The sequence below is a fragment of the Chironomus tepperi genome, unplaced genomic scaffold (assembly GCF_022539635.2).
Source record: "Chironomus tepperi strain 1889 unplaced genomic scaffold, CSIRO-AGI_Ctep_v1 contig_84, whole genome shotgun sequence".
In the NCBI taxonomy this organism is placed as follows: Eukaryota; Metazoa; Arthropoda; class Insecta; order Diptera; family Chironomidae; genus Chironomus; species Chironomus tepperi.
Window position 1 is genome coordinate 515,263 of NW_027226206.1, and position 24,689 is coordinate 539,951.

The 24,689-nt window shown below is 30.5% G+C and overlaps 1 protein-coding gene across 3 annotated transcripts in view; it reads left to right on the forward strand.

The window, feature by feature from the left end:
* LOC139085803 (putative leucine-rich repeat-containing protein DDB_G0290503) overlaps positions 1–24,689 on the forward strand; it is a 72,380-nt gene that overhangs the window by 6,395 nt on the left and 41,296 nt on the right. For all 3 annotated transcript variants that reach the window (XM_070633963.1, XM_070633961.1, XM_070633962.1), the window contains one exon: positions 10,778–10,891. The gene's annotated coding sequence lies outside the window, so the exon portion shown is untranslated. The remainder of the gene's footprint in view (positions 1–10,777; positions 10,892–24,689) is intronic.

The window sequence follows — 24,689 nt, forward strand, 5'->3', positions numbered from 1 at the left end:
TTGAAGTTCACAATTTATTAATAAAAGTGAGTGAATAAAAAAGATTTAATTAATTGTATGTGAAATTGCGGACAATCAAATTCCGCTTAATTGACCTTCGATAATGTCAAGCTATTTTTTAAAGTTCCTTTTGTCAGCCAATTTAGTGGATAGAGGAGAAAGATCTTTATCGTTCAATGCTAAAAAAATAATAAAATTTACTCAGTTTTTATTATCATCAATAGTTTTTTTATGAACAGCCACGACAGAAAGAGTTGAGGAAGAAAAGAGTCTTTTACTCAATTGTGTGAAATAAACTAGTAATGAAGCGGATCACGCTTCATGGGAATATTCACACCATACGTAGATCAGAAAACTGTGCAGAAAAGTAAGAATTAAAAACACAACTTGAACAAAATAATTGTTTTATGAAATAAAGGTGGAAAAAAAATGATTATTTACACATTAACTAAAATTATTTAAATGAATGAACTGCGTTCGAACTATTAATGAAACATTTCTCTACTCACGGCAACATATTTTCATAGATATGCAGTTTCAGGTGCTTGGGAAAATTTTCACGCCTTCACTCGCTTCGCTCCGTTCAGGTCGCAAAAATTTGTGAGCTTCGCTCAACCAAGTCCGAACTGCGTTCGAACTATTAATGTTCGAGCTTCGCTCGGACTATTTTTCTACTCCCTGAGCTTATCTCGCCCGACTTGGGCAGATTACAGTACTTTTATAGATCACTATACGAGCCGGGCTGAGCTTCGCTCGCCCGACTTGGGTAGATTACAGTACTTTTATAGATCACTATACGAGCCGGGCTGAGCTTCGCTCGCCCGACTTGGGGAGATTACAGTACATTTATAGATCACTATACGAGCCGGGCTGAGCTTCGCTCGCCCGATTTACAGTACATTTATAGATCACTATACGATAGCTTCGCTCGCCCGACTTGTAGATTACAGTACTTCTAAAAATCGCTAATATAGTCCAGTAATTTCCAGAAACATAAAAACAAAATCCAGTAGGATCAAGTTCACTTCCAGAAATAAAATGATCCAGTAGGAATATAACTTCTAGATCCATAAAAATAAGATCCAGTAATCCAGTTCACTTCCAGACTATCAAAATGAGATCCAGTTGGATCCATATAACTTCTAGACCCATAAAAATAAGATCCAGTAGGATCCAGTTCACTTCCAGACTATCAGAATGAGATCCAGTAGGATCCAAATACCTTCCAGACCAATAAAAATAAGATCCAGTAGGATCCAGTTCACTTCCAGACTATCAAAATAAGATCCAGTAGGATCCATATACCTTCCAGACACATAAAAACAAGATCCAGTAGGATCCAGTTCACTTCCAGACTATCAAAATAAGATCCAGTAGGCTCCATACAACTTCCAGACACATAAAAACAAGATCCAGTAGGATCCAGTTCACTTCCAGACTATCAAAATAAGATCCAGGAGGATCCAGTTCACTTCCAGACTATCAAAATGAAATCCAGTAGGATTCATATACCTTCCAGACCAATAAAAATAAGATCCAGTAGGATCCAGTTCATTTCCAGACTATCAAAATAAGATCCAGTAGGATCTATATACCTTCCAGACCCATAAAAATAAGATCCAGTAGGATCCAGTTCACTTCCAGACTATCAAAATAAGATCCAGTATGATGCATATAACTTCTAGACCCATAAAAATAAGATCCAGTAGGATCCAGTTCACTTCCAGACTATCAAAATGAGATCCAGTAGGATCCATATAACTTCTAGACCCATAAAAATAAGATCCAGTAGGATCCAGTTCACTTCCAGACTATCAAAATGAGATCCAGTAGGATCCATATAACTTCTAGACCCATAAAAATAAGATCCAGTAGGATCCAGTTCACTTCCAGATTATCAAAATGAGATCCAGTAGGATCCATATAACTTCTAGACCCATAAAAATAAGATCCAGTAGGATCCAGTTCACTTCCAGACTATCAAAATGAGATCCAGTAGGATCCATATACCTTCCAGATACATAAAAACAAGATCCAGTAGGATCCAGTTCACTTCTAGACTATCAAAATGAGATCCAGTAGGATCCATATAACTTCCAGGCACATAAAAATAAGATCCAGTAGGATCCAGTTCACTTCCAGACTATCAAAATGAGATCCAGTAGGATCCATATACCTTCCAGGTACATAAAAACAAGATCCAGTAGGATCCAGTTCACTTCCAGACTATCAAAATGAGATCCAGTAGGATCCATATACCTTCCAGATACATAAAAACAAGATCCAGTAGGATCCAGTTCACTTCCAGACTATCAAAATGAGATCCAGTAGGATCCATATAACTTCTAGACCCATAAAAATAAGATCCAGTAGGATACAGTTCACTTCCAGACTATCAAAATGAGATCCAGTAGGATCCATATACCTTCCAGATACATAAAAACAAGATCCAGTAGGATCCAGTTCACTTCCAGACTATCAAAATGAGATCCAGTAGGATCCATATAACTTCTAGACCCATAAAAATAAGATCCAGTAGGATACAGTTCACTTCCAGACTATCAAAATGAGATCCAGTAGGATCCATATACCTTCCAGGTACATAAAAACAAGATCCAGTAGGATCCAGTTCACTTCCAGACTATCAAAATGAGATCCAGTAGGATCCATATAACTTCTAGACCCATAAAAATAAGATCCAGTAGGATCCAGTTCACTTCCAGACTATCAAAATGAGATCCAGTAGGATCCATATACCTTCCAGGTACATAAAAACAAGATCCAGTAGGATCCAGTTCACTTCCAGACTATCAAAATGAGATCCAGTAGGATCCATATACCTTCCAGGTACATAAAAACAAGATCCAGTAGGATCCAGTTCACTTCCAGACTATCAAAATGAGATCCAGTAGGATCCATATACCTTCCAGGTACATAAAAACAAGATCCAGTAGGATCCAGTTCACTTCCAGACTATCAAAATGAGATCCAGTAGGATCCATATAACTTCTAGACCCATAAAAATAAGATCCAGTAGGATCCAGTTCACTTCCAGACTATCAAAATGAGATCCAGTAGGATCCATATAACTTCTAGACCCATAAAAATAAGATCCAGTAGGATACAGTTCACTTCCAGACTATCAAAATGAGATCCAGTAGGATCCATATAACTTCTAGACCCATAAAAATAAGATCCAGTAGGATACAGTTCACTTCCAGACTATCAAAATGAGATCCAGTAGGATCCATATAACTTCTAGACCCATAAAAATAAGATCCAGTAGGATACAGTTCACTTCCAGACTATCAAAATGAGATCCAGTAGGATCCATATAACTTCTAGACCCATAAAAATAAGATCCAGTAGGATCCAGTTCACTTCCAGACTATCAAAATGAGATCCAGTAGGATCCATATACCTTCCAGGTACATAAAAACAAGATCCAGTAGGATCCAGTTCACTTCCAGACTATCAAAATGAGATCCAGTAGGATCCATATAACTTCTAGACCCATAAAAATAAGATCCAGTAGGATACAGTTCACTTCCAGACTATCAAAATGAGATCCAGTAGGATCCATATAACTTCTAGACCCATAAAAATAAGATCCAGTAGGATCCAGTTCACTTCCAGACTATCAAAATGAGATCCAGTAGGATCCATATACCTTCCAGATACATAAAAACAAGATCCAGTAGGATCCAGTTCACTTCTAGACCAATAAAATGAGATCCAGTAAGATTCAGTTCAATTTATTTTTTTGTTTGTTTACAAAAATATATTTTGCAATAATCGACTATAATTTGGCCCAAAAAAAGACAGTTTTTTACATCTTGTGCCTCAGTGGAAGCATCTTATGGCTCCAAAAACAATACAGTTCTTGCCATACCCATTCCCTACCAGATGCAAAAAACCCGAAGTCTTAGTATTGAGTTTGAAGAGAGATATCGTGCTGATTAACTAACTAACTAACTAACTAACTAACTAACTAAATAACAGAAAGTGTTTTTTTGCGATTTCTCGGCACTGGAAGCACCAATCAAGATGCGGTTTTCACTGTTGGATTGGTATTTTCAGGCACAGACTTTCCACCATTGGAAATATTTGTCAATTCTGTAAGTCTGATGCAGGAAATTAAAAAAACTGAAATTTCAAAATACCAAAAGCAATATATTCACCCAAATTGAAAATTTGGTGTGAATATGATTTTTTGTTATTGCACCATAAATGGATAAATTGGATTATAAATAGTATTATAAATGTGCAAGACTATGTCAATATATAGTTGATCAACATCTATAAAAAATACTTTCATGCATAATGTATCCTTCAATAATTCCGCATTTCAATTCATGGCGAATAAATAAAAGAAATTTTTTATTACTGATTGCCTGACCGACTCAGCCTTTAGGCACAATTTCTGCAATATTTATGTTCCGTTCGTTTCAATAAACAACTTTTTTTGATTGACCAAGGAAAATTGTAAATTTGTCATTTCATTATCGAGAACTAAATTTGGGCAATAAGCACATAACATGAATATATTAGCATATATGATCAAAAATAATTTGTATTGTCAACAATCATTCATAAAGGCATTAATATTTTCAATGATATTAAATTTCTCACCTCACCTGACTTTGCAATTTATATTTATTTATTATTCGTTGTACATTTTTGTGTAATTTGAGAACTATTCACGTCATCCTCAATGAGAATATTTGTTTGAGTGATTTTCAACTTTTGTTATAAATTTCATATTCATTTTTTTTTGTTGTGACTCGTCTTATAACCTTTAAAACCACAAAAATAATTCAATTTAAAGAACAATTGAAGGAGATTCAGAGTTGATAAATGAGGAACTGTCTTATGAATACAGATCATCAATGAATTATTGAGCAAGGACATGATGTTGAAAATATTAGTTTTTGTGAATTGTTTTGTGTGAATCTAAAGATAATCATAAGTTTGGATTTGAAATTGCACATATATGTTTTGTAATTCCAAAGTTTAGAAGATTTCATCAAATAGTATAGTAATAAAACTCATGTGAATAGCAAAGTCAGTATCAATTCAAATCATATCTTTGTCCTTTCTTAAAGATCACTTAATTTCCAACCTCTAATCCTTGACCAAATCACTGTGGTATAAATTGATCAATTTTATCTTAATACTTGTGTTCAGGCTTATCTACCCCAAAAATCTTATTTACTTATTATCCCGAATGACACATGGTTCCTTTTGGTAGACAATTGGAAGTTACATGGAGTTTGAAGACTATTAAGAATCCGAATGGATTTCTTGACCTTCTATAAGTTGCTCGACAATCAAAAATAATTGAAACCAATCTTAATTCTCATTAAATCCACAAAAGATCAACCCTGACAATCACCGAGATCTTTTTTTATTAGATTCAAAATTGTTAGTGAGAATCAAGTATAATTGAATTCAATTTGAATATATTGTCTATGCAGATTTGTGCCAAAAATATTATTTTTTGTCTTCTCGAGATTGAAGTGTCTCGAGCAATGACTGGAAATTGAAGTCTGTGACATTAGCAAGCTTATAACAAATTTCTTCATCAAAAATTCGTATAAAAGAAGAAAGGAATTGTTATTTGTCTACTTAGGGATTTTCTATCCTCTTGTTTGGTAAAAAAATTCAATTTGTACGTGACTGATATGAATCCTCAAATTTTTTTGCATCACTGAGTATCTAAAGTCTCATGTGACTGATAAGAAATGATTTTTTTGGACGATAAAATATTTAAGACGTTTTTAAATGATAATTTTGAGATATAATGGATGTGTGGGTGGATTAACGTCAAAATAAAATTCAGTTTACTGTTTTTGGCAATAAGTAAACAAAAGAGAGATCCTTCTGATGAAGTCAAGCAAATTTTGATTGATTTACTGAAGTCACTCAACTGAATCATAAACAGTTTATTTCACATCAAATCCTTTTTTGGCACCGAGCTTCAATGATTATCCATTGTTTGCACATGAACGTTTCAATTTTATTCGCAAAAAAAAAGTAATTCCCAATTCAGATCATGAACTCAATTCAACTGTCTACGAAAATAAAAATAAAAATTGAAAATGACATAAAAATGACCAAATCTGGCCATAGATAATTTGTAATGAGCGTTACTGTTGCGGGTGGGAAGTGAAATGGCAAAAAAAGAAGTAAATTGTCGTGTAATAACAATTAAATAAAGAGACAATTCATTTTACCATGACTTTTTAAGCAGCTAATGACTTAATAGAGAAACTGGGTGAGAATTCTGCAATGTGTATAGCTGCATATACAGCATTAATTGCAAAACACAGACAAAACCTTGACAAAACCCCAAAAGTGCTATTCATTTAAGAATTTTTTCTTCTTGTTCGTTTAATCTCACCATCATCTTCGTACGTACAGTCTTAGTCATACAATAAGTGGCCAACTGAAGCAAATAATTGTGGTGCCTTTTATAGCTGCTGCAATTACTTCTCACATATTTGGTTTGTTCGGTCTATGAATTTTCTAAAAACAGCACTATTAATTTATGGATGCAATTTACCATGACTGCATTCAAAAAGAACTGCTGAGATTGAGATTTTCTATGAACTTTCCATAAATCTCTCAATATTCCATGATAATATTCATTAAGTGAGCATGCATTAATATGGAAATTACTGAATATGGTGAATCGAAGCGCATGATTTGGATTCTCTAATTGAATTAATTTTAGGTAAATGAGTTGTGCCTTTGTATTGAGGAGGTTTAAGCTAAAAAAAGTTACAAAATGTAATTTTATTACAAAAAAGTTATTGGTACTCAAAAATATTTAGATAAATTTTGTAATAAATGTAAAGGAATCGAACCAAAAGCTCATTGAATTTACTTAGTATGCATCTTAAACATGTTCATGAACTCTACTTTATATTTCTTGATCTATAAACAAATGTTGCAAAAAGATGAATATACTTTGAATTCATCCAAACCAATAGCAATTGACAAGTAGACAGAAAAATTGCAATTTCAAAAGAGAATTCAACATAAAAGTAATTCATTAAAATGCATTTCTTAGATGCGGAAAGAAAAACCATAAAGAGTACCAATCTGATGTAATTTCCAATAGATTAAATAAAACAGTTGCTGAATAATTACACATAAATAATAAAAAATTCATTCCGATAGTTATTGAGAAATTCTGTTTTTACACTCCATTAAAGAAGAAAAAACAACGAAATGAAAGAAAAGATTATAAAGCAATAGTAAACTTATTTTTTTGTGTGTCGATGGCCTGAATCTTTCATTAAAATTATTGAAAAAAATTTCTTCATTTTCAATTTTGTGCTGTTTGAGCGATGTAATCGATAGATGCAATTGGAGTTTAATAGTGAAAGATTTATAAATATTGATGTGATGATGCTCATTTGTTTATGTAATTATGAGACTGTAAAATCCTAATGAGTGTGATGTAACTGCTTTCATTTGGATTGTTGTTGTTGCAAAAATTTAGATTGTTATTGCTGATTGGTTTGTTGCGAAATCTTTGAAGTTTTATCTGATTTTATAAACGGATTTATAGAGTCAATCATTTTTAATCTTCTTAATTAAATAATGTGCATTAATTTGGAAAAATCTAACTTTAATTATCGGAAGGATTTATTGAAATTATTATTTAACAATTAGCCTCATTCAGTGTATCATTAGATTCAAATATTAACTGTTAGTGCAATTAAATGTCATAGATTGTCATTTGACTTAACTCATCAAGGTTAGCAAAGAATCCCATAAACAATTAGACATGCATTGTAACATATTAACCAGCAAAATACTAACGTAATAATTACATTACCCAAAATCCCATCAACATAATCATCATCACATCCAACAAATTTTATATTGTGCAACAAAAATGTCTCAGTTTACAATCAAATAATGTGCAAATAAATCAACATTTTGAACAGTACGATCAGATCCGAACGATGGTGAAAAGCAAATTTCATTACTAAATCCAAAGAGTGGAGGGTGCACATTGAGGATATTTTCATCGGTTAAAGAAAAGACTCTCGTCTGCTCCTGCGTGTTAGATTTCAGATTGCATTTTATCTTTCCAAGAACATGTCTGAGGGATTTGTATGGAGTATAGGAAGGGAGTGAATATAAATAAAACAATTTGTGCATCTAAATTGTTTACTTGAGTCTAAACAATGAACATTTTGTTTGAAAGGTTTTATAATAAATATAAAAATAACAAATATGAGCACATTGCTTGAACGGATGTTAAAAGAACCTCGACATTAAAGAAGGAACAATTTCCATAATTGAAATAATAATAATTTTAATTTTAATGGGGATGAATTTTATGTGTTAAACTTTATATCATAAAAAATGAAAGATATTGTTCAAGTTGAAATTTTAGCTAAATTTATGACAGCCATAAAGGACTTCTTTTTCGACAACAATTATCTGCTCCAAGGCTCAAATGATTTTCTCATTTTTTAATAGCTCAAAAATTCATGCACATGTGGTTAAAAGCCTGATAATTTCATAAGTTCAATACCCTTGAATACAAAAATGACATTTTAGAAATATTTTTTCATGTTTCATGGCAATTAAACTTATTGAGTTGCAAAAAAATATTTTTTACACACTTTTATTAGAATTTATGATGTTGAAAACGCAACAATGTGGTATTAACGAACCTGGTCAGAGCTGCTGAAGTCGTGTGCAGTTAAGTACGGTTCGATAAGAAGAGTTTGAAGGCTGTCTATGGGCATTTAATTATTAATGATGGTGTGGTATCCCAAAGTTTGATATTTCGTGTCTTTTGGCATCATCTAAATGTATCTCTTACTATTTCATAATTAAAAGTAACAGTAACATGCATGCAACTCTTTTTGACAGTTTTTGTAAAAAAATACGAATCGTCAGGAGATAAATCTCAAAATTCAACTCCACAAGTGCACGAAACCGCACTTCCAAAACATTGAAAATAATAAAAGAAATATATCCATCATCGTACCACAACAAATAGTTTATTCAGCACTGAAGTAGACATTCATACAATTGATACAATCATTTTAATAGTATAATATTACTCGATAAGGAACAAAAAGAACAACATTGAGGCAGCTAGCCAAGCAAGTAGTAAAGCATATTTTTTTCTGTTTCTACTCTTTCAACATTACATAACGCGATGACCTTTCAAGGTACTTTTTTCTTCTTTCCTCTTTTCGTTCCATCTCCAACAAGTCTATACAATGAATAATAAAAAAAAATGTTGAATTTCATTTTGGTTTTGAATGTCTGTACAATGTTATTCATATACCGTATTTAATCATTTGATGGAACAATTTTCTTGTCTTACACTTTACTCGCTCCTTCGTAACATTTTAGATTTCTTTCGAACAAGTGCTTGAAATGTATTTTTCGTTGTATTTCTTATAATTATGTAAGAAAATTCTATGATATGTGATGAGATTAGAATTTTAAAGCGAGAAATTAAAAACTGAGATTGTTTAGAAAACATAAAGTGGGCTGAATAAATTACAAAAGAAAATCTTGTCATTATGCTGCATCAGTTTACCTTTACTTTCGAAATGCTTTACATCTCATTTGAAAATTAATGAAGTAAGCATAATTTAAGTAAGTTTATTTCTATACTAAATTACTAAGAATTAAGATAAAGATTGTGAGTCGAATTGATTTGGACCAAACAATCTCAAACTCTACTTAACTTAGTGGTTTTAGACATGTCAATGTCTGTCATCATATGTAGATGATTGAAATCAATGCTATAACCTTCAAATTATTCTAATGTTTATGTTTTATATAGGAAATAAATAAATATGATTCACAAATTATAGCTTTTTGATGATTAGGAACTTTACTTTATCAGCTTAGCTTTGTTGGATTTGTCATGAATATAAGAATTCTAAAACTGACTCCAAACGGAAAGTGGAACTGATCAGCTGATCAAATACGAACTCAGTTCTAAGTCAGCTTTAGATTGAAACCACAGATTGGTAAAGCTGAGTCCTTGAAATATCAAAAAAATTATGCTAAGAAGCTAAAAACTTTACATTTAATTGCCAAGATCGCGCAAAATTTTCAAAACTCATGGCAGCAATTTATTTTGAAAGGACTCAATATCAATCAAAATCAACCTCATTACCGAAAATAACAAAAAAATTATCTTTCATGATCAATCTTGAATAAGTAACTAAACGGTTAATATATTGCTTTATGACAGTCAACAACTTACCAAAAGTCAAGTGCTTATCACCTTACACCTGTGTTACCTATTGAGATGGATGGATAGTTAAATTGCAGAATTACGACTTTTAAATAATACTTGACATGAAAACAATACATTGACTGATTAAATGGTGATTTGCGCTTCACTAATTGCTAAATGTTCATGTAAATAAAGGAAAGCTGGTTTATACAACCATAAAGTTCAAATCCAAGCTTGTGCATTTGTCTTTCCTCAAGATTTTCATTAAATTTGTTCAAAAAAACCAACAGAGCATTCCCGCAATGCTGAATATACATTTCTTTGCCGCAGCATCAACTTTAATTACATCTTGTTATACTTTTGATTTATTTCGGCGAATATTCAAGTTAAAAAAAATGAAATCTCTTTTGATTAAATGGAAACGGTTATGCAATCATGAAGAGGCCTGATGCTGTTTTTCTTCATTTTTTATAAAAATCTGAATTCGCTTTTAATGGAATTACTTCAATTATCTTTTTTCTTCTTCTTCTTGTTTCTTTCCAGACCAAAAATACAACATTTTTTGCAACATTGCTTTCTACTTTATACGGAATCAGACGAACGAACCGCAATATTAAAAAAATTATTCCGAACCAAAAATTCTATTGAAATTTCTTGGTAAGTAACATGAGATGTGCATTTTATTTACTCCAATTCCTTCAACATACATAATATACACTGACATTGCGATTATCATTATCCATTTGACCATTTAATAACGTAAATAGAAAGTGCCTTCATAAAGGTATGAGGAAGATGAGGAAAAATGTGAAATTGCAATTTCCTATTTTGAAAACTTCTTGTATTTTATTTATAAACATATCTGTCAACTTAAACCTGATAGATAGAAAAAGACACATAATAACAGAACTAGTGAACGGTAACGAACGCGCGATTGTTATTTTTTTTACATTCAGCTGTTCCGCTTAATTGCAAAAAAATAAGAGAAAAAATTACTTTTGTATTTTGTCAGACGAAAAATAAAATTAAATTCACTTTTTGACGTGTGAATTTACTTCGCTGGCGACTGTTTGGTGCAGTAAAAATACTGGAAGCTAAAAAAATATTCATAAAACTAAATGAAATGTCTTTTAAGCTTAATAACTCTATTTAGTTGGACATTTTGGGATGTTTTTAAAATTGCTATGGGTTGTTACTAAATTGCTAGTTTTTTTGTTGCCTACGGATGGTAAAATGTTGAAGTAATTGAAGCTTTACTTGGAAATTTGAACATAAAAGTTCAGGAAACTCAGAGAGATACTCACCACTATACTACCGAGAATAAATAACTTTTTGGCTTACAATAGCCCTTGATTTTATAAAGCATTTGCAAATTACATTATATTTTTGGCACAGATATACATAAAATGTCATTAAACTCGCATGTTTAAATTTAATCTATTAGATCACAGTTACCTGATGCATAAAAATTACATAAAGATTTAAGATGAAACCATTTGCATGGTTGAATGACTTAGTTTATAACATTAATCATCTGAGCTACAACAATAATCGATTCAATGGGACAATGATCTGAATGAACAATACTGTTATTCAACCAATAAAACTCAATCATTTTTTAGTCTCGACACAAGACAGGTGATCAATATGCAAGCTGTCTAAAAACCGCTCAAAAATGTCAAAAGAATTATTAAAACCTCGATATGACCTGCATTTTACTTTTCTTTCTTAATTGGGCGTATGTCACATTTGATTTCTTCTTCAGAAAAAAAAATTTCCCTATAGGCCAAAAGACATTAATGTTAATGAATAGCGTCACGACTTTTTTGTTCATGAAAATTCAAAAGCAAATTATGAAAAAAGAGAAAATCTACAAAAATATGTTTTTTTTTGATGACTACATGTTCTCTTAATTAGAGGTTACAAGGTAAAGCAACACGTCTACTGAGGAAAATATATTTTAAGTCGACAATTCACTTTTTATTATGCTCAATATTGTACATGGCACGAGGGAAATCATAAAACAAATTTCTGCATTGCTTTGTTTTATTTTGGATAATTGTGTGAACTTTTTTTTTAGTTGGGAGGAACTTTATGACACTTTAATTGACCGTCTCGAAAACGTTTTAATTGTTTCTCATCATTGTGCTCTTGTTATTTCAAATCACACTCTTTTTCATTTGTTTATTCACAACAAACAAATAGCCCAAAACGTCAGCCACTGAATTTTTTCGTCAGACTAAAAAAATATTAATTATTGTTCACACACTAATGTGTTATGTAAACATAAACAAACCTCGAAATTGTGATTTTTTTCTTGCATATAATGAGAAATTCTTCCATAATATTAAGCAATTGCTACTGCAGCAAATCTCTTGTAAACAGAAGATCAAAAATAATTAAACTACAATAAAATGTTAAATAATTGTGAAGAAGAAAATGTCATGTTATATAGGATGATTGTTATCTCCTCCACAATTCATTTTATTTGTTGATTATTTCACAATTATAATTGAAAATATATTTACAAGCAACTGTTGGGTACTAAAATAGTATCTCGTTATGTATGAGATGAGGATTGAAAGGAACAACTGACAAAAATTGAGTAAAAAAAATTACAAAAGTACTCGTTCTTATCGAGTTACTTCAGCGCATTTTTGTCCCAGCGATCAGTATTTGATTTTTCAGTCATTTCCCTGTCTATAAAACAAGATCCAGTAGGATCCAGGTCACTTACAGATCAAAAAACCAAGATCCAGTAGGATCCAGGTCACTTCCAGATCCACAAAACAAGATCCAGTAGGATCCAGGTCACTTCTAGATCCATAAAACAAGATCCAGTAGGATCCATATAACTTCCAGACCCACAATAACAAGATCCAGTAGGATCAAGGTCACTTCCAGATCCACAAAACAAGATACAGTAGGTTCCAGGTCACTTCAAGATCCAGTAGGATCCAGTTCACTTCCAGATTCGCAAAACAAGATCCAGTAGGATCCAGATCACTTCCAGATCAAAAAAACAAGATCCAGTAGGATTCAAGTCACTTCTAGAACCATAAAACGAGCTCCAGTTCACTTCCAGACCCACAAAACAAGATCCAGTTCACTTCTAGACCCACAAAACCAGATCCAGTAGGATCCAGTTCACTTCCAGACCCGAAAAACAAGATCCAGTAGGATCCATATAACTTCCAGATCCACAAAACAAGATCCAGTAGGATCCTGGTTACTTCCAGATCCAATAAGATCCAGGTCACTTCCAAATTCACAAAACGGGATCCAGTAGGATCCAGGTTACTTCCAGACCTGATAAACAAGATCCAGTAGGATCCAAGTCACTTCTAGATCCGAAAAACAAGATCCAGTAGGATCTAGGTCACTTCCAGATCCACAAAACAAGATCCAGGTCACATCCAGATTCGCAAAACAAGATCCAGTAGGATCCAGGTCAATTCCAGATCAAAAAAACAAGATCCAGTAGGATCCAGGTCACTTCCAGATTCGCAAAACAAGGTCCAGTAGGATCCAGGTCACTTCCAGATCCACAAAACAAGATCCAGTAGGATCCATATAACTTCCAGATCCTCAAAACAAGATCCAGTAGGATCCAGGTCACTTCCAGACCCACAAAAACAAGATCCAGTTAATTCCAAGTCACCATAATAGAAATATAAGAATTTCATCATTTAACGGATTTTAATAATTTAAACCACATAACGGTCAAAAAAAATTTAAACATTGTTCAGTAAACACAGTTAAAACATCGAAAAACATTGAAGAACACTGTAAAACAATGAAAAAACGTGTTGTTGTTTTTGTTGTTGTTGTATATGAAAATGAAAAATTGTTAATTATAGTATTTATGCTTTGATTTGAAACTTTTAAATGACCGGGGCGCCAATAACTTTATGGAACTGATCTTTTAAAACCATTCCGAGCTCTCTACGATGTCTAGTTTTCGAGATCTCGCGTTCCAGCCGACCGACCGACCGACCGACCGAACAAAGTGTCTTATTAAGCTACCTTTTTGAAAAAAATTTCAAAAATGCGCTAAAAAACGAAGCAAAAATAAAACACTGTACATTAAAAGAAAACTTATTGATTTTCTTAATAGGATTCGAACACTAGTTGATTTAGTATGAAATTAATAAATTCATTTTTCCTTTCTATGACTCTAATTCTGTATGGACAATATCTATTTAGGTCAGTTAATTGCAATCTTTTATTTTTCGCGGCATGCCTTGTTGGTAAGCCTCGACACTATTGTGCCTCTGCACGCAGGTTGCCCACCAATGATTTAGGTTCTACAAAAATAAGCATACATGTAAATTTAGGGTTCGCCCACATGCGCATGTATGCGCATGCATGCAAAAACACCTTCATACATGTGCATATCACATGCGCATGCGTGCGCATGTTAATTTTTGGAGAAAAAAATTTAAAAATTTTTAACTTTTGCATAAATTTTTGATTCCTATTATTTTTTTCACTTTGATCATTTCCAGAAGCATTTTTATGAGCATGAGATGCGATTTTGAGCTAAATAATAAATTTTAAAGGAGTGAATCTAATGTTTTTGGTTATTATTTATTGCAAAAGAAGTTTTTACGAATTCAGAAGAAGTTTATGGTTGTTTGGAAGTTGAGAAATCTAATTTAATATATTTTAATCACATTTTTTGGTCGTTAACAGATTTAAATTAGGGAAAATTAAACGAAAACTTAATGAAAATCATGAAATATTTGATTTTTTTTAGTCTATACCATTTTTGAATACTTAACGTAGGGTAAAGAATATAATTTTTGTGGTAATATAATTTTTGTGGTAATGACATTTTTTTGGAAATTCTATTTTACACTGCTTTTCACTTCCAGAAAGGTAAATAAATTATGAAAGAATGCTATTAAAATGATATATGTTTAGTTTTATGGAGCTTTTAGCTTACTATAACTAAGTTTTATCGATCCAAAAATTTACCCTAAAAATTCAAGTTTTTACTACAATTTTCAATTAAATATTTTCTTAAGGAATTATCACTGATTCATTTAGGAAGTGGACTGATATGATAAAACAAACCATATATTTTCACAATAATTAGTATTAAACAGTTAAAGTTAATTAGTTTAACTAAAAAAACACATTTAAAATATGTAAACATTGAATATAATTTTTGTGGTAAAAAAATCTAATTTTTGTGGTATTTTTTCTAAGAAATTTTTTGGTTGATTTTTCCCTAAGGTTGATGCTCCCCTATCTCATTTAAAATTTAAAAATTCGTTAAATTTTTTTCAACTTTTTTTAATTAATTTATCATTTTCCACATGCTTTGCAGACTTTAATTGAACTTAAATTAGTTGAATATAAGCCTGATAATAAATTTACCCAATCTTCTTGAAGAATTAAGCTGCAAATTCTCAATTTATTATTACCACAAAAATTATATTTTTTTACCACAAAAATTATATTTCATACCACAAAAATTAAATTCACTAATAAAATCAGTTTTTCACGAAAACTGTTATTTTAGGATAAATTTTGATTAGCTTATAGTAAATTTCCTTGTTTCCTGAATATTTTGCCGAAGAAATTGTCCTAAAAGAATTAACACGTGAAAAGTTATGAACTTTTAAAATCTTGAAGATTGAAATTACCACGAAAATTATATTCTTTACCCTACCTAAATCAGTTGTTTTTTTATTTAAAAACCATCTTAGGAGTGAAAAATGGAGGTAAAGATAACAAAATTTGCTCATATGCAAAGAGGAAGGACATATTTTAAGGCAAAAATCACTAAAATTTGACATTTTTTCCATTATATGTTACTTAAAATGAATTAAAGGGCCAATAGAATATTTTGGCCAACATTAGAAAATTTTAATATTTTTTTTTACAAAAATACATGCGCATGTCACATGCGCATGCATGAGCATATATGCGCATTTTTTTGCATGTGCATACATGCGCATGTGATTCGGGCGAACCCTAATGTAAATACATTATGATTTATTAAATGAACATTGGAATCACCTATAAATTTCATTATTATTACCAATTTACTAATTTCATCAGTATTAATAACTCAAATTTACTACTTAATCTAAATACAATAATGAATAAAGAAAATTATATATCTTTAAATAAAGCAACATACATTAATATTAAGCAAGACAAGATTCCCCTTTCAACTAGCTCTTATTGAAAATAAATTATGTTTGAAAATTTAATGGCCTCTATTGCTATGACAAATTACAAGCTTTTTACTCTACATTTTTACAATGCACAATAAATTACATAATCTTGTCATTTCTTCTATATTGAAATTTAATAGCAAGCTGGAAGGGAAAATTGATAGGAGTTAATGGGAAAACAATGGAAACTATAAATAATGAAGAAAAATTTATATTTAATCTTATAAAAGAAAAAGTCACGATTTCAATAAGTCATGTTACATGCCTAAACATATTGAACGGCAATTTTTGACCTATTTATTCATCAACTTCTTCTTGCTTTTTTATTTTTCATCGCAATACATTTTCAATTATTTTTATTTCTTAAGTTTTAAGTAAGTTCGACTTGGGCTGCTAATTCGCTGTTGGTGCAGACACATATTGTGATGGATTAAATAACAATAAAAAGAAGTAAAAAATTTTAATACTGACAGCGACTTAAATTATTTAATACCAGATGGATTTTTACGTATTTTTTGCAATAAATATTTTTATGGCCAGTAATATTTTAATTAAAATTTTCATGAAATAATTGAGAGGTTTCTTTGCATTATTGACAATTTCGTAATTTCCGTAATAAAAAGTCTTTTGACGATCTATCAATTTATAGTTCTACAATTTCCATTACTAATAATATGTGATTAAATTTCAATAGCTTGAACTTTATTCAATTAAGCATTGAATGGTACAAGCTTAAAAGTCATTAAAAAGTTTGTGGTTTCTTTGAAGGCATTTAGTAATGTCATGTTTTAACATTTATTGATTATTTAATTGAAAATAAGACCCTTTCGATCAATCAAATGGGCAGATTGCTCATTGATATTTTTGAATGTTTAAGGTTTTAATTCTGATTCGATTATAAATTAAAATAGAAGCCAAAAAATAATAAATTAACTAAATAAATAAGATTTAAACTATGATCTTAAGTATTTGAACCTTAATGATGACTATTAATCGAATTTTGAGCCATTTAATGTAAAAATCAATAAATTACATTATTAAATAAGATTATGTCCAATGCTGCTTAATATGAATATTTAATTAATTAATTTAAATATTAATTTAATTAAATAATTTTATTTTAATTGACAAATTACAATTTAAAATTCTTTTTCACTCCAATTCTGTTCCTTTCATTATTAATTCTCTTAAGCCAAGAAAGAAATCAACGACAATATTCATAAAAAATTAATAAACTATTAACCTAAATAAGGCTTCCTTCCTTGGAATCTCATCAATATATAATGCGTCAACAGTCTCACCTATATGCAGTATAATTTTCATCTCAAAACGTTTCAATTAAATAATCATTAAAATCGGGTCAAGTGATATTTTCAACCACAATACAATCTTTTCTCAATATGAAGCTTTTTAAAAACCACAAAAACTCGACACAAAAAAAAGTTATAATAGCAGTGGTGCAAAGGTGTAGAATTGGAAAATTGTATGGTATTGCTATTTATGAAAGAATTTTTTAAAGACTAGTTTTGATGTTTAAAGGAATTTTAATTAGTCAGAATACCACGAATGAATATAAAAAATCCAACTTGATTATAGGTATGATGAAGTTATTGCATGTAATTGTTATGCCTCTTTTTTCCCTGAATTGAATGATTGTTTATTATTATTTTGGGCAGTTGAAGAGATTGAAGTGAATATTATTACTTTATGTACAGTTACGTTGGATCATTTGAAAAATTTAAATAAACTAATTTTTTTCTTTCACTTCACCGAGATTGAGTAGATGGAAGAATATCCAAAAAAAATCTTATTGCATAGCTAATAATAATACTCATTACTTCAATCCATAAATCATTTATCATTTTCATGAATCAAGTAACTTCTTTATAGCTTCTCTACCAATCGCTAAGTACAGTAATAGAAAATATTTTAGCTTGTTCCAAATATTTCATAAGTTGTTATTATGATCCATCGAAAAAGTATTAAATGAAAATAGAAACCTTCAGAGGAATGAGGAATTGGAAGTTAGGAATTGTTGAGCATGCAATAAAAATGCGCAGTTTTGGTTGAAAAAAGAAAAATTTGCAAAAAATATTAATTCATTTCCATTAAGATTACAATAAAATTATTTTAAAGTCATTTCTTTAGGATTCGAACCATAGCCTCTAAAAATTATTTGATATTTTATATTTTAAGGCAGTCTCAAGTACAATATCTTCTTTGCTTAAATCTGATCATATATTGTTCATCACAACTTCACATAAAATTCTCGCTTAAAGTAAGCAATTCCTCATATTTTCAACATCAAACGAAAGTGATGATTATCTGTTAATATATTTCGTTATTAACGTTTGCGAAAAATGAAAAATTATCTCAAAGAGTCTCCCCGTTTCTTTATAAATTACTGTGCTAACATTTAATGTATATCGTCTCGTAAAAGGATAATTTATTTTAAGATAACAAGTAAAAGTATTGAAATAATCATATTAATTTATCTTAAAATGAGAGTTTAATTTATGAGAAGCATATCCGAAGCAAATTATTGAGCGCTCATAGAAAATTGAAAATATCATAAATCAATTGACTTTGTATCTTTTTGAACCTTGTATGATTTCTTATTTCTTGTCATCGAATTTATGATTGCGATTTTTTCGATAGGCGCCAATTTAAATGGCAAAATAATTGACGTTTCAAGACTCTTTCATTTTATAAATTATGTCGATGATATTGCACCTTAAATATTAGAAATTAATTTAATTCGTGTTGTGGTCAGCCGGAATTCCACTTCCGATTACTATTATACTAACTATGTATGCTTAGCAAATTGTAGACAACTAAAAATTATTGAGATTCAATGAACGAAGGACGACTGAAAGTAAAAATTTAATAAGCGACTTCCATTGCAAGAATATTATTAAATTAGCATTCGATTTGTGTGAATTGTAGATCGTATATGGTAATGACTTATTAAAGAACATAATTTAATGACTATTTAATTATATGACTTTCTTCAACTTATGATTGATTTACAGTCTCGTGAAGAGATAATGAAGAGTATTGAACCGGGAAACGAAAGAAAGAAAAAAATCAACAGCAAATCACATCACAATGTGAAGGTCATTGTATGTGCGATCAGTTGGAAACCAGTTTATATCTCTTTTCATTTCTTCTTCTCGCACTGTTAGCGTTAGTAAAATTTAAATTTTGCATAAAATAGAAGTCACACTGGGACAATGACTTTTTTTTCTCTTTCCTGCTTGATCTTCTTTATGCCTTTGAGTCAAAATAGGGGGTTGTTTACTAGTGATGTCTAATGGAATTGTTGCATTGGGATTTGCACATCTTATGACAATCTATGGAATTTTTAAAATCAAGGATTTTGATGAAGGTAAAGAATGACATTCTGAATTATAAATTCCTCTTCACACATCATTTATCAATGTCCCACAAAATGGTAGAATGAATTTGTTCTTCGTTTCACCCAACTCGTTACTAAAATGACATGAAATAATCATAAAACACACAGCACATAAACACAGTACAAAGTAAATTTAACAACAACAATTTATAATAAAAGAGGAAGTCTCCATAAATAAAATTCTGGATGCGTCTAATCATCTTCATCATCACGATGCACATTACGAGGAAATTTCGACATGAGTTGAATTAATAAAATCAAAAAACACATAAAATAAGAATGCTTTCAACAAGCGATCGTAGAATGACACAAAAAAATAGAAAAAAAAATTTCTGATGGATGCGTCCATTGGGATTTTTTTACATTTTACTTCAAAGTTTATTGGATTAATTATGGAGTGAGATTCTCGGCTAATTAGATGGATATGATTTATGGTTTCGATAATTTCGGAGGTGATTTAATTTAGGTCGAACTGACTTTATGATGTTTTGGTGTAGATTTAGGTCAATGGGCAGGGAATGCTTATTACTAGGGAGGAGTTTGGATGTGACAATTGGAGTTTTTGGAGTTATGGATAGTTGCTAGTTATATTCTCTATTTAAAAAAGAATAATACGAGATATATTTACAGTTCTTCTAGACTAATTTTATATTTTCTCATTAACCTGCTGTATTCCGCCTGAAACTTACTTTACCCACTTTTAATTGAGTCTGCAAGCTAAATTCTATGCATACATTTAATCTAATATTTAAATGTATATGAAGCCATCACTCAACTAATCCCAAGTTTTGAATGAAATATCTAAATTTACCCTCTGGGTTCAATTTTACAGCACTGATAAACATAATAAACATTCTCAACATAAAGCAAACAAAAGATAGTATGAGATAAAATTGGGTGTGTTGCATATAAAATAAATAATAAAATTCTATGTAGAATGTGAGACCGATAAACAGTCAACCGATCAGATAAGAATAAGAAGAAGACTTAAAATCAACAAGCAAATACAATTCAATTAAGTCTAATTAATTCTCATTTCTTTATATTAATGGCAACATCGCGCTCGTCTTTCTCATGTGAAAATATGTATGTTTATATTATTATCTGTGTCTGACTGCATAAATTAATTAAATGAAGCATAGCAGAAATCTTTCATCACTCATAATAAAATGATGAATTATGTGCATAATTAAAGAACTATAATGTGTCGCGGTGTGAAAAAATTGCTTTGAGATCATTTTTTATTGCCTATAAAATTTGAAATTTGATCAAGTTTTGGACACAAAACAGCGGAGAAAGAGGCGTTATTGCTTAATTTTATTAGAAAAAAAGTCACATAAAATTCTCCAGAAATATTTATAAATGGATTTGGATCGAAACAAATATTTTATTCAGTATACGATAAATGAATACAGTAAAATATTTATGTGAAACATGTAAAGTACAAATTTTTACACATATGAAATATTCAGTGTGTGTGCAGCAATGTTTATTCATTATTTTCAATTGAATTAATGCATTTCATGGCTCAATGAAGATTGCCTTATGGAGATGTTGTTCTATGCAAATACACAATCAACTCTATGCAATCATAAAATGAAATTCTCACTTTTTTAAGGGAGATGAATGATGTTTTTCTATGTACTATGTTTGAACAAATAAATGAATATGTAATGAAGATTGCACAGAGTATGCCTCAGGATTTTTTATGATTTCTCTGAATTGGAATTCAGCTATGGATTTATTGTGTATCACTGGCTCATTTGAATTATAATGTTTTTGGACTAATTTTGCTTTTTTTAGATTTTAATGATTTTTGAACAATTTTTATTGCCAATACTGCTTCAAGCACGAAAAGATTCGCAATAAAAAAATGATTCCAAGATATTAAATGAGTTCGCTTAAGCACTGATACAGTAAAACTTAGCAAATTGACCTCATTCTGAGGAGATAAAAAAAAATTACACAATTTTTGCATTTATTGGTTAGATAAGACTATCAATAATGATTCAGTATGCGGAAACAAAGTAGCGAAAAAATTGCGATAAAGTTTGTGGAGCGATAAAAATTGCTACTTCGGGGCAGTTTGTTGCTAAATGTCAGGTTTTGCTTTGTTTTGCTTAGAGGTAATTTAAAGTCTATTGAACCTTTTGATTGGTGTTGGCAGGTACCTGATGAAATCATTATCTAGCTGATTCTTGAGCAGATCGCTTATATCGATTCTCTAAGCTAGTCTTTAAGTCATCACACAAAAGTTGACCAATATCATAAGAATTCACAAAATACTCGCCAAATTATTCGTCAAAAATTATACATTTCTCGATTTAAATTCTCGATTATTTAAATTAATCAAATCTTATCTGACGCAATTCCCTCATATGATGCGGGCACATCTGCAAATTTAAATGAATATAAAAAAATCACAATTTTCTGCTAAAATGTTGACCTTCAAAATATTTTTAATCTCCCTCAATTTACATCTTTTATTCGCTTCGCAAATCATTGCAGATTATGTCTTCATCATATGTCAATTTAGATGGGATATAAACCATGCATAAAATGAAATGAGAAATGAAAGACTACAAAAAAATTGTAAAAAGTAATTTCCGCTTTCAACACTTTGCACTCTCGTCAATTTAATTCCTAAATGAATTTGAAAATGCTTCAATATGTGTGAATGAATGTGTTACTTCCAATGGGTAACTATCTATCAGACGAGAAATGTTGGCTCTTCTTATTCCATCTTTAGTTGCTGTAAAGTCAATGAAAACAGTTCAGTATTTCAATTTAGTGCTTGTGGGAATGAGCAATATGTTATCTGTTTCTATAAAAAAGTGATAATCCGTGCTTCTCTCTGTGGGTAATGAATTGATGAGGATTTTTTACTTACTTCATGCTACTTCGTGGCTGCACATGGATAGATATATCTATGGAGAAAGAAGAATGATAAGCAGAGCACATCTGATGTTAATCCCACACATCAGTAATAGCATATAAAATGGCTTCAGAGCGATTCAAACAGAATAAAAGTTCAATTTCGAGGCAATTTCTTTTACATCTCAATGTCGACAACTTGGTTTGTTTTTGGAATCTTTTTCTTGACTCTTTTTTGTCGATAGAAGATGAAATCGAGCGTGAAAGCCAACAAAATGTTTCTTTCTTCTTAATATTATTAGCAATTGACTTCATTATGTTCTTTCAATTCGATATGCCTTTCATTTTCTCTCTTACTGAATCTATCGTGAAATCAATATTGTCTTCTGTCAAAACACTACAATATACACGATTTGAGATTAATACGAGAAAGAAGAGAGGAAAAAGGAGGTCATTAAAATTCAAGTGACGTATCTTGATGCCGAAAAAAATAGAGAAGAATACAACATTAAAAGAAAGAGCAAATTTTTATGCTATTTTTCTGTTTTTGGGTTGAAAAAGATAGTGAAAGGACGGAAAAATGAGATGAATGTCATGACAATATGGCATAAAATTTGTAAGTTATCGAACTTTTTTTTTGTTTGTTTAATTTAGATCCATTTCAAAAAATTTATTAAGTCGTGATGCAAAATTGAGGAAGAAGTTCATTTGGCTTCATTTTACAACGGAAATATGAATCGATGGAAGTTGGAAGAAGAATTTGTTTGTATTGTGTTCATGAAAATGACTTACAGAAAATGCGTGAGTTGCCGTTTTTGGGAAAGAGAATGTTCATGAAAATCGATTGAACTTAGTTCAGGGATGGTTGGTTTTTGGTATTAATTCTATATTTATTTGATGAGTGATGTTTTTTATAATTAATCCAATTTGTAAATTCAAAACGATCAACTAGCTTGAAGTTGGGATTCTAAAAGAAATTAAATACATCTTGAAAAATTAATTTGAATTCTATAATTCTAGCTACAAGTACCATTAATTAAAGTATTTGGGACTAATTCCAAACACTGCTAAATGCCAATCTAGTCATAAAAATTGTTGAGAATATTTCAACTGTCGTTTAATATTCAAATTACATTGGCAATTAGAATTAGTTATTTTCCCCTTTCTAAGTTGCTAACCCCTTCATATGAATATTTAGTCTGTTTTTAAACTCCAAAGAATAAACATTGTCGTGAATAATTAAATACATTTGTAAGTTCTCTTATTAAACTTATTAATAAATGAGTATTGTGTTTTACACTTTAACAACCATCGTTAAACACACATAATTGGAAAGGATTCTAAATTTACCATCCATAATAACATTTCAAAATTCTAAAATTGTTCATAAAATTTTATACAACATCTAACCCCAAGAACCTATCAAAAATATTGATAATTCTTAATATCATTGATGCTGATAAGTCCTGAAAGGTTGCTGTAGTGAAAAATCTCATTATTTCAATCTCAAAATCCAATTTTGTAGATAAAATTAATTTTTTCTGAACACAGACATGAGAAAAAGAATCGAATCTCCTGATTGCTTTGAGTGAGGGATGAAAAATTGATTGAGGGAGCGTGCATCGAACAGTATCGATTATTTTTTCTTTGTCCAGCTGCACACGGTAAATTCTACTTATTAATTTCAAGGGAGAAATAAGCCACAAGCATAAAGACAACCGAAACAAAACATTGTTGATGCTTGATGCAGTTTTATTTCATTCTACTTCCTCGTTCGTAATGCGAATAATGCACACTCACATGTTAACATATAAAAAATATGAATGCACTTTTAAATGGCACTACATGGTGAAAGTGAACTACATTTAGGTCTGTTTGTGTCAACATATAAATGAAAACTTTTATAACATTTATGCTTATTTATGTTGCACTTATCCTACTTATGAATGTAGGAGTGAAAATTCAAACTTTT